General features: G+C 37.5%; 1 long non-coding RNA gene across 3 annotated transcripts in view; it reads left to right on the top strand.

Annotated features, from left to right (window-relative positions):
* LOC145448396 (uncharacterized) overlaps window positions 1-12,435 on the top strand; it is a 445,163-nt gene that overhangs the window by 249,522 nt on the left and 183,206 nt on the right. Inside the window, exons 3-5 of one of the 3 annotated variants that reach the window (XR_013917941.1) lie at window positions 9,754-9,913; window positions 10,097-10,173; window positions 12,108-12,216. This is a non-coding gene — a long non-coding RNA (uncharacterized LOC145448396). Of the gene's footprint in view, window positions 1-9,753; window positions 9,914-10,096; window positions 10,174-12,107; window positions 12,414-12,435 lie in introns of those variants that run through there. The other 2 variants (XR_013917931.1, XR_013917902.1) reach the window with 2 other exon arrangements.

Here is a 12,435-nt window from a genome sequence, read left to right as displayed (position 1 = left end):
TCATCACCTAGTAAAATGCTATAGCTAAGCTACCGGTATCCATTTTGAATGAAGTTTTCAAGTTATCGCGCGATGAAAACAAGCTTTCTGCTCATTTAACCGTGAAACCCAAGTTCTGTTTTTATGCAGATCTGAACTTGTGTCTTTATAAATGAGCTACTTATACCTGAGAATGTTGTCATGCTGTATAAATTGATGAATTCAGCAAGCCAGTGCGAAAATATTCATCTTTGGTGCCCTGCCAATAATGTAGCTGAAGGTGAAGCCCATGGAAATCGCTGCGTGTAAAAATATTTCATAACTCTCCCTATCATTTCTGTTTGCCTGAATATTTTGGTAAATAGTCTGGTATAATACCTGCCGCATAGAATCTATAGGAAAGGAGTTTTTATGTAATATTTACTTACGAACTTTGACTACAGGGAATATTTCAGATTATAAAAATGTGGTGATTTAGCTGAAAATTATGCTCCATATTCTAGTTACAGAATTTTGGCATCTAACTCATTACTTAAGTGCATGCTCCATGTTGCAACATAACAGAATTCATGTGACAACCTTCACAAAAGTTTTGAAGTAGGCCTACGATATAGACAGAAATGAGAGGGAGACATTAGGGGCTGTGTACCTGAAATGATTACCTCAACTCTTGCATGATAAAATCAATCAACTTATGTAACATAACAACGAGAACAAATATTTATTGCCAAAGTATCTCATTTACAGACAATTTCAAATCAGCTTGAAAAACTTTCATTTCAAGGTTAAATAAGCAGAAAAAGCTTTTTTTAATGGGATAACGTGATAACGCTCATGTTGGCCTACCGGTATTCCGTTGAAATAAATTGCTTTTCAAGCATATCAACTCATACTTCATAATGTCTTGATCCAAATATTTGTAAAATCTGAAACTTTATTGATACCCAATCTAATTTTTGTTTGATCTGAAATTGAATTACAGATTGGAGTCGGAAGTATCTATGTATGAAGTTGATTTAGACTAGGTCTATTAGCCTACCAATTACATATTATTAGGCAAAACGTGTAAGTCACATTTCTCTCCCAAACCAGCTTTGCTGCTTCCAACTTTTATGTAGACAGAATAGTGCTTAAAATGTTCCAAGTTTGTGTCACGCATGATGGATATTGAAAGGGGTAGGCTATTAAGACTGATATTTACCCCTGACTCCATTTGTTTGTTGAAAATTTTCCCTTCAATATCCAGAGTTTCTTGTAATCTGTTATTATTAAAAGCCATCATCCGCTCTTAACTACTTTAATACCGGTACACTGTTTTATGACCGTACTGTAACAGGGAATATGAAACTACGGTACCGGTAATTAAACTTCATCGTTGAGTGAGCACAAAATGGTTTCAGTGTATGAATATTGAAAAAATCATGTTTTCTACCCTCAGTGTTAGATACCAGATTCAGTCTTAGAATGACATGAAAATCTGAGACCTAGTGGTTCACTGTGTTGTTGACTTGAAATGGAATTACCGATGGACGATGATGCTGGAGGCAAAATCATGCAGGAAAAAGGTTTGCTCGTAATTATGAGACTTACATGAGTGAATACATAGTGCATGAGTGATGCTATTCTGAATTAGGCTTCACGTCGAGTATTTGATATATGATATATGTGATTATAATCACTCGTGATGACGATATAAGTATATGGGAGACCCAAAAGCTTGAGTATGTAGCCTACTTTTCATGCAACTACGAAACATAATGCCAGCTCTTCACCAAATAATGATGATTTGGTATTTTTCGAAAATACTTCATTTGGCTTTGCGATCACAGCTACACAGAAATGTCATTGACGCAAACGTGCATAGCTTTGTACAATATGTTTCGTATGTTGGGATACAACTAATCGAGGTTTCAGAAAGTTGATGCAATTATAACTTTTCGATGGAAATGGGCGCAAAGTTTCATTAGTCCAAAAAATCGTCTTTCACTGATCGACTCGAATCATTACAGTTATGGTACTTGATTCAGATTCGAGTATCGGTACGCAAATCATTGTACCACAAATTGTTTTCTGAATTGCGCAACTGAAACTCTCCACTTGCCTAAATCCGCAACTAGAACCAAAACTACTAAATAATCAGTGGTTAGTTGATCACCCACTAACTCAGGGGTGGGCAAACTTTTGAGCCCGCGGGCCGCATTCCACATCTGAATTCATTCGCGGGCCTCACTATATAAAATTGGGATTGTAAACCAAAACGCAATATTGGTATTTGATTATATAGTGATTATATAGTGATGACATGGAGATAATATATGTGCTTTTCTAAAACAAACCAAACATTACTTCGATGATATCGTTCACGCGTCAGAAACAGTGGAGAGATTTTATAGGCTGGTCGACCTCAATAACCAATTTTTCAAAACTATAGAGATGAAAGTCGGTTTTCCCGATTCTTAGAACAAGATTGAAATTTATGTGAGCATCGACCTGCTCATAAATTTACTAATTCCACTTATTGTTCAGTTCCAGGACACACAATGCTGACAGCATCATAAACATGGTAGCTTCAAGCACACTTCTACTATGTGTGGATAAAATACAAATACCCAATTCTACGCATACGGAGAACGAATCTACCTAAGACACCCGCAAATCGTTTTTTATAGGCAAATCACTGAAATAATTAAAACTGGAGTGGCCAATCTGATCCGAATTATTATTAATCTCGTTTAGGACTTCTGTGATGTTTAGCAGTAGAAACCTCTCAAACTGCGTGGGCCTTGAGATCGGGCTGTCGCGCCCGACATTAAACATAAATATACGAAGTATTTACCTTAGAACAGTAGCCTAGTTCTCAAACTTTTTAGGACACGACCCCCCTCCCCCCTTATGATGGTGAAAGATTTCGCGCCCCCCTTATCGTCATATCACAAAACGCAACCAGGATGCTAGCAAACCTAACTGGTAGTTTGATGACATGGAATGTTACGACTGTGGATGAGAGATGTTTAAATATGAAATTCGTACTAAATACAGAGCAATAATAATGAATTGCATGCAAATCGCGGCGAGCGCGAAATTTTTTTTCAGTTTAGCTCAGGCTCACGCCCCCCTTCAGATGCTTTCACGCCTCCAGTTTCAGAACCACTGCATTAAAATTATCATCGTGAAATATAGTAAGAAAAAGTTTATTCAAGTCCCTGCATTAATTCGATTTTTAGTACGCATTTTATCAATATTTTTAGTAAGTTTCTGCAGACGCTCGCGGGCCGCACAGAACGGTGTTGCGGGCCGCATGCGGCCCGCGGGCCGTTGTTTGCCCACCCCTGCACTAACTGGATGATAGTTTGTACAAGTCTGTCTGTCAACATATGTGTGACTTCATGACTACCGCTGTAGGGCAACAACCTGGAAGGGAATGAGATTCGAGTTGATCAAGCTGTGAGCAGAAGAAGAAATGAAACAATGAGAAAGAAGGCAAGAGGGATTTGTATCTCGGCAGGAAAGGTCTCTTATGACCAGGTATGTGCGGTCTAATATTCAGCAAAAAAATCGTCAGTATTGTAGGGCGGACCTTCTAGACCACCGGTCAGTCAGACTTGGAAAACTAGAAAATTATGGACTTTTCCAAATTAGATTAAATTTAGATTACTGTCATTTCGCTTTAATTTAGAGAAATTATACAACTAGAATTATCGAGTGTGCGGTCGACAACCTGATCCCAATTGAAACAAAAATAAAACCAGCATTTACATGCATATTGTTTTCCAATATGCAAAACATGTTTATGCTGAAGCATCAGTTGTTGAAAAATGTTGTCGTACAAAAATATTCAAAAATTATTGTTTTCAAGGGTCACTTCGCTCCAAAAATGAAGTGATATCAAATTAAAGATAATATCATGATTTTTTTTTGGTTGTAGCTATTTTCTTCAGAAAGCTGCTGTATTGGAACTGCAAAATCATGATTTTTTAGTAACGCCATGTTCCACTCTAGTTGCCTCTATGCTGTGCAAAGCTATTCATTTGCGTCTGGAACAACTATAGTGCAGTATCATGTAGTTCCTGAATCATGGGTGAATGGTACAAAATAGGCCATGTCCATCTCTTCCGCCAGACCACTACGACAGGCTGTGCAGTAGGGCTGTTCAAAAAAACTTTTTTTTCCTGAACCTTGTTAGCTACGTGATTAAATCATTAGGTTGCCTTAAAAAATCGATGCACACGAAATTGGAATTCTTTCCAACCGGTAAGGGCGTAATTCGTACGGTGTGAAAATTTAGAATTTACCTGAAAATGCCATAAAAAATAATTTTCAAATTTTTCTGTCAACCTCGGGAAATTGTTGCGCTGTTTTCAAAAACGATCCAAAACAAATTTGACTCGATTCCAACTAGTAGAAGCAGAGTTATTCGAGTTTTTCGTTGATAATTCTTGGATTATCCACCGATCAAGGATTATCCCAGAATTATCAAAGAAAAACTCAAATGTCCCCGCTTTTACTGGTTGGAATTGAGTCAAATTTGTTTTGGATAGTTTTTGAAGACAGCGCAACAATTTCTTGGGGTTGACCAAAAATTTGAAATTTTTTTTTTGCATTTTTGGGTATATTCAAAATTTTCAAACTGTACAAAGTCCGCGCTTACCGGTTTGAATGAATTCCAATTTCGTGTGCATCGTTTTTTGAGCCAAACAAATGATTTAATGATGTAGCCAACAAGATTCAGAAAAAAAAGATTTTTTTCGAACAGCCCTACTGTTCTATTTTGTTCTGTTCGATTAGGGTAGTTGTCTCTTGTGCATGCCACAGAAAGCTGATCAATAAACTAGAAAACAATTATTGCCTAATTGTGCACATTCATTGAAATGTGGGATATCCCAAAGAGCAAAAGATGATGCAGAATCACAGATCAGTCCAGTAGAGGTAGGCTGTGATGCAGGAAGCATAGTTTCACTGCATGCTCACCCAGTTCAACTTGTCCTGCAAGGGCAATCTGTCACGCAGCCCCCTTTGTGTCGTCGATTTCCTGAGACTGAGAACTCGGAGCGAAGTTCCAAACATTGGCCTCGATCATCGGCAAGGTCGATATCGGTCGACCTCTACTACTCGCTGTAACTAAAGTGAACGTAGAACAAGACCATAAAACTATTAGGTGATTTTCACTATTGAATTGAAACAGTGATGGATATGTTGGGTCATGGCGATGCCAAATACCAAAAATATCAAATAAATAAATATCAGAAATTTGAATTTAATGCGAAACTTGATGGTTTCTTTTTGATATCAAGTGTGTTGTACGTATGATCATAAGATCTCAGATGCATGAACATTATTTTCCTGCTTGTATTCATATGTTTCAAATTCAATACGTTGCTGTCACATTTATGACATCTTGTATTCAGATCGCCATTGGCATGTCCAAGCGATGTGCTCGCGTCCGATTCAAGACCTCACCTTCGACAAAATTTCAAATTGTATCAACTCTCAAAATGGTAAGGAAAATGCAAATGCAATCAGAATGCTAACAATCCCAACGGAGAATTTGATGACGTGAATGGTTTTGACTAGGCTTATTTTTAACCTAAAAAAGAACGATTTTGACCTAAAAATCAATATTTTGACATTTTGGACCTATTTTTAAAAAATAATGTATACAAATGAGGTGTTTTCCCACATAACGTTAGAATTGTCTTCATTTCCGGTTGGAACTGTCGTTCCTTACGAAGTAGTATGGCCTGAAAAAAACTTTTTTGCATCGATAACTGAAAATTTTTCTAACTTTATTTTAAGAAAATCTGGCCCTATGAAGAATTGCAGAAGTTACACCACGGATTATGGTAGAGATAATTAAAATGTTTAGTAGCACAACACTTCTTGATATAAGAACCTTGCAATGTCCACGCAGTGTAGCTTCAGTTGGGATATTGCGGTACGTTGAGCACCATGTTGACCTATTTGTTTCATTTGAATGTTTACGATTCACAATAAGCAGACCATGGGGCCGTCTACAACTGCAGGCCTATAAAGTAGGCTACAAGCGGTGAAATGTCAAATGACAAGTTCACAGACACTGCAAAATATACAAAATGAACGAAACGCAGGTTGCAAAAAAGTTGTTACTTTGTAAACAATTTAGACAATTTTTGGCCTAACGCTACAATTTTGACATAATTTTGACTTCTCCAAGTTTAAACATTTTGAAAAAGCGTCCCCCTTTCCCGATTCCAGAATATGGTAATCCTAAAGTCAAGTCTATTGAAGAAATTACTCGAGGCAAGTTGATTCAACACATCAATTTATTCGAGTAGAGTTATTTGAAAAAATTACTCCAGTCAAGTTGAGTCACCGGTAAGTCGAGTCATAGCAACCCAGCGTGAAGCTAGGTAGCCACCTCCGATTAACACTTGTAGAAAAGTGCGATGCAGACTACATGACCACCTGTGATTTTTCTGTGTAGAAACGCAAGCCCATGAAGGTCTCAACGCGACAGAATGGAAGAAACATGTTAAGATTGAAAATGCAAATCGGGCCAAACTGAAAAATGCAGACGTACAACTCGATTATGTGCTGACAATCTTACTGGAAGTGTCAAAACCTGAAGGTATGTCATAACCACAACTATTAGCATACTTTCTCATTAGGCTAACTTGCAGCAGGGGTTTCTAACCGGGGTTCACACGATAACTGGGTTTTCTCAGCCAGATTGGGACAACTAGATCACTATGGATTAACGATCGTCGTGTAATGATTGTTCAACAGTGACATCGCAAAACAGAATGACATCGTATACGAAATCGGGACTATTCATGTACTGAAATGCAGGGTGCGTACTATACATGGGTACAGGCCTTTTCCCAGAATTTACATGCTATTTTAGGGGTGCGTATTATACATGAAGGCGTACTATACTTGGAAAATTACGGTAATTCTAGTTACTAGTTTTGAAAATAAATAGTTATAGCTGTTTGTTTTAAAAATTAAGTAGTTCCCGGTCCCGGTTAATTGAGTATGGTGTACTAGTCTGCACCCTGCCATTGTGTGTTGAACTAGAGCCTGACTATTACCGGATATCTCATGAACTACCCATCAAACTGATAACTAAACCTTTGCTGATCGTTCCGATGTGGCCGACGATGCTCAAAATATATTTCATCTCGCTTCAAGCACACACATCCATTGCTAAGCTTGGACGTGAAATAAACTAGAAAACCAAATCAGGTCCTCTGCAAGCAGTGATGGTCAGTAATGAAGTCATTTAAATTTTTTTTAAGTACTTAAATCTCAAATAAGTTTTGCATGCTAGTACTAATTACTGTACTCGAGTTGTTATGATTTAGGACTACTTACACTTCTACCTGAACAGTTTTCATTTTTCTGGCAAAACTGGCATTTGTCTTTCAAGTTACTTATAAATTGCACTTGAGTAGAAACGTATGATGCTTTTTCTACCTGAGTAACACTGAGGAAATCCTGACCATTTCAGCCTGTGACTATAGAAAATAGATGAATATGGTCGGCTGCTGTGCTTTCTATAGATGGCTACATTTACTGAATCTACTTTATACAACAACTCTTGCTTTTATTACAGTGGATTGCCATCAGAATATCATTGTACATAACATCTCATTTAAGAGGCTGTTCCTCCGATACATCTAAATTTCTTTCGTGAAAGACGTTTGCATGACAATCTCAACCGTTCAGTCGGAATCTGACAAACATAAATGTCCGACTGACACATGAGGAGGTGAAAAGTGAGTAAATTATAAATTACATTATTTTGGCAAATCCATGATTTCAGATCCGAATAGTGGCGTGTTGTCGGCGGTGTTTGAACCAAGTCACCACCTTCGAGTCACGAGTCATTTCAAGTCATTGATATTTGACTCGAGTCAAATCAAGTCATCCTATTTTCAAAGGTGGCTCGAGTTAAGTCAAGTCACGAGTCAAGTCATAGTTCAATTCAAGTTGATTTTTTGAAGTACGAAGCATATTTGCGTCATCGCATTTTGATACCAAGAGCTGTTTGGAAGTTGCCATTAGTTTGGAACCGTATGACGACTATACCTAGTTTAAAATACATGTAAAAAAGGCTTCGTACCGCCCACACATGCGTAGAACTGATAAAGTACTCAAATAACTGTATAGCCTCAATCTATAATTATCATTCAAAATAGTGATTGCTCACTCTTACATGTCACACCAGCGTACCGAGAACAATTCGAATATATGCAAGATCAGCCATTTTTATCGACACTGTTACTTGATGACTTGAGATTGACTCGAAACCTTGTCTCCGAGTCACGAGTCAAACCACATTTCTGACACGCCAAGTCAAGTCATACGAAAAAAGTGACTCGAGTCATCCCAACACTGGTTGTCGGCATCACCAGTAAAAACCATGATATACTCATTCTTTTCACTCCTAACATGTGTATGACTACAGGTAAACACAGTTTCTAGCTCTAGCTCTAGCCTTGCACTATCTTGTGGTTGAAGTAGAAGTAATTATGTTGTTGTTTGTGGTGTTCATGGTGTTTGTTGACTATCACGGTCGCTAAAACCAGGCCAATTTTCTTCATTTCTATCCTTTAGCTCCCGACTTGTAGCACGGCCCGCGTCTTGACTTTTATAAGACACTGCTTACACAGATGATATGACAAGGGGGAGCCTAGATAAATCTCCGAGACTTGGTAAGAAGTTTGAAGTTGACCCCTTAATTTCTTATCAATTATGGGTGATTTGAGACTTGTTACAACTACTTGAAGTAATATTCAAAAGTAGAAGTTCTGATGAGTACTTGAGTATAAGTTGTTTTACCAAATAGATTGTCTGAATGAGACGCAGGCTTTTGGTAATAATTTCCCAGTACTAGCTTTTAAAATGGCAAGAATCATCTTTTTGAGTAACTGATAATGAGCAACAGAAACGCGGATAGACAAGATTTTCGTAACAATATCCTTTTATGACAATACCGTGGCTACATTCAGGCTTGTAATAAATCGAGTCATGACTTCACTCGTCTTGACTCGAGTCGCAGAGTCAAGTATTGATCCTGATACACGAGACTTCAATCAAGTTGTATATAACGTTTGAGTCATATTTGACACCACACATAAAGTGTCTCAAGTTGACTCGAGTCATTTTCCATTTACATTTTCCATGAAGATGACTCAACTCAAGTCAAGTTGACAAAAAATTTCAATTATGTGAATCATTTCTTTTCTCCATTTGAAATCGGTATTAATAAGGCAGTACATAGCTATGTGAAAACAGTCAGTGCTCTTTAATCGGAGCTCATTTATATAAGAGCAGCAAAGAGCTATTCATCTTTAATGCACATAATATCTTCAGATGTCTCTCTTTTTTAACTGTCAAGAAAAACGTCAAGTTGGAATGAATCTTGAAAAATGGATGAACTGCATCTCAGGTTCTCAATGAGTGTAAGTTCGTCATACAAATGAAGAATCAGTGTCTTCCTTAATGAAAATGTCACATATTCCGTTAGTCTGTTCTCTCAGTGGATACTTCCAAGTAACATTCTATATATAAAATTACTATATGTCATTAAATTGTGTGTTGTATTTATGCTGTTCGCGATGTGTTGAATCTTCGAATACACTGTGCTAATGTACGCTACCATGGTCAGTAGGAAGCCAGATCGCACACCCTCCAATATGCAAATATGTCATACCTTTTGCATGTCAACCTACATCATGTGTATGGGAATTGAAATGACCTTGTCAAATTTCGACGTCGTCCCTCTTCTAACAGAGACCTTGCCTATGGAAGATCATCATATGACATATAATTTCAAGTCCTATTCCTCCGATGCTGATCAGTTGGATCATAAAGACATTCGTACGGCAATCTCAACAGATCAGATGTAATCTGACGAACATCAATGTATATTAGACTGAAATGCACCATATGGGTAAGTTCAGATTTTGTTTTATCCCTGAATCAATAATCTCGGATATGAGAGTTTTTCATTCTGTGACATCACTGCCGATATGATTACTTCTGTATTTAACAAAAAATCTCAACACATTGATTAACTGTTGAGTTTGAATTTGAGTCGATTTTGAATCGACGTATCTTTTCTTTGTCATTACAGACAAAGGTCTTTTTATCGATCAGATTCAAGCAATTTGCGCAACTTTCAAGCAGTGACATTTTCAATTGTAATACGAGGTGAGTTTGATACCGCGACATACTTTTCAAGACACATTGGCATTGACAGTGACATTGTAAGTGCATTATAATTATGATCTTGTAACCTAGTGGTTCTCAAACTTTTCAATAAATTCACAGAATGGTCCATTTACAATTTTCTAAATGACCCACGGTCATCATCATAAAATTTGAAAATCACTCAATTCGAGTCAATAGACCGAGTGACTTGAATTGAGTCATTTATTTTCCAATTCTATGATGATGACTCGAGTCTGACTCATGTCGAGTCATTACAACCAGGGCTCTAGTTTTACACTATCTGACGATGGAAGTAGAAGTATTTCTATTCCTTATTAAGCAATTAGAAGACTCGTTGCTACTATTTGAAATAATATTTATATGCGGTAGTTCTGAACAGTAACTGTGTCAATAGTATTACTAAGTAGAACGAGACCATTCGCCTCAGTATCTGGTCCTAATTCAACCAAAAGTACACGTGTAAGTAGTTTGAAAAAGTAGATTTGTTGGACGTGTTCCATGCTTTTGGCAAGTAATCGAAGTTTGATAATTTCGGAATTGCAGGTGCATCTCCGTGAGTGACATAGCATGACAAATGACACGACACAGGCTTATGTGCAATTTTCAAAAATACCTTTGGTGTTTGCAATGCAGGAGTATTTCACCCACGTGTCATGCCAATGTAGCTCATAACAACCATGCAAGCTTATCTCGAAACTATCTTCCGCTTGACAAAAAATCAAGTTTGAGAAGTAAGTAGGCCGGTTTTACGTAAAAAGTTAGGTACAAGTGAAAGCAGTCTAAAATCTTCACGAATTCAGTCAGTAGTGCAAGTATATAAACCTAACTATACTTGAGTATTACCAAAATCAGGGTTGTAATGAATCGAGTCATGACTCGATGTGAGTCGCGATTTTCTGATGACTCAACTGATGACTCAAGTAATTTTCTCAAAATACGGTAATGACTCGAGTTCAAGTCATATGACTTGAGACTCAGGCTGCAGAGACCGACATTTCATTGTAATATCGAAAAATAGTGAAGTAACCAGACTGATGGTATTTCATCTGTTGTTAGCGGTGCTTGAAAATGTGACCAGAAACTGTTAAAAGTGAGAAAAATTAGTATATTATAAATGCGAACCGCTCGATATCACCAAACAGTCATAAAGAGTCGATTAAACAAGACTTTAACTGGAAACTGTTACCATGACTCGGAATCGACCCTCTGCTCGCTGACTTGGACTTGACTCGGTGGTGAATTGAAAATGAATCAACTTGACTCGAGTCGAAACTATAAAAGTGAGAACGACTTATGACTCGGAACCATGTGACTTAGTTACAACCCTGACCAGAAGTTGAAATACTTTGTCACTGACCATGACCACGTCTGATGGTAGTAAACTAACTCCTAGTATACAAGGGGGGCCCTAATAATCGCCTTGTTCATTCTTTGAGAGCATGATTTTTTTAGGAAAATTTTCGGTAAAAACACTTCATGGGGATTTGGTATCCCGATGACTACAAACGAAATATCATATCTTCTGCCCACTCCTAATGATGGCCCCTGGTTACTAATAAATGCTCGTCACTTTTGCTTGCAAACTGTTGTGCGCGCCAAAAATGAAACACAGTATATATGTCAGTCCGCAATGAGAACAGATGTTATAATGGACAATATAGCTTCTTATTCTTTTTTCAACATTGGCCTTACATGGCCCTTCAACTACGGTAATATGTGTTGGCCTACACCATCAAGGGATATATAGACCCCAGGTCAATATCTCCTACTGTAGTGTCTGTATATTACCCTCACCATTAGTTGTATAGTCACCAGGTGCCTGTACTGTACATGTACATGTACATTGTACAACTCCTGGATATATTGGTGTGTTGGGATGCGTTGCTGTCACGTTTCTGTCATCTTGTATTCAGATCTCCATCAACTCTGCCATCAGAAATGTCTAGCAGATGTGCTTCCATCAAATTCTAGACCTCTTCAGAAGGGACAATTTGTATCAACGCGCTGAATGGTATAGAAAACGTATGTAGTTGCGTCCATGATCAATTTTGATCCACTATTGCGGTGCTGCAACCGGACTAAGTACAAACTTTTGGATTTGCAAAATTTGTATTGACGTTACAAAACTCACATCTTCAACTAATCTATAAACAACAACCTTAACAATCCTAATTAAAACAGCTAATAACTATAAATAAATGAAACTACTGAATTGCAAATGAGCTGTGAAATATTTGAGAT

Source organism: Botryllus schlosseri, chromosome 1 (genome assembly GCF_051294905.1).
Source record: "Botryllus schlosseri isolate E-star chromosome 1, Bs_hap1, whole genome shotgun sequence".
NCBI classification, from domain to species: Eukaryota; Metazoa; Chordata; class Ascidiacea; order Stolidobranchia; family Styelidae; genus Botryllus; species Botryllus schlosseri.
The sequence above is the reverse complement of the archived record's forward strand: the minus strand, read 5'-3'. Positions and strand labels throughout refer to the sequence as shown.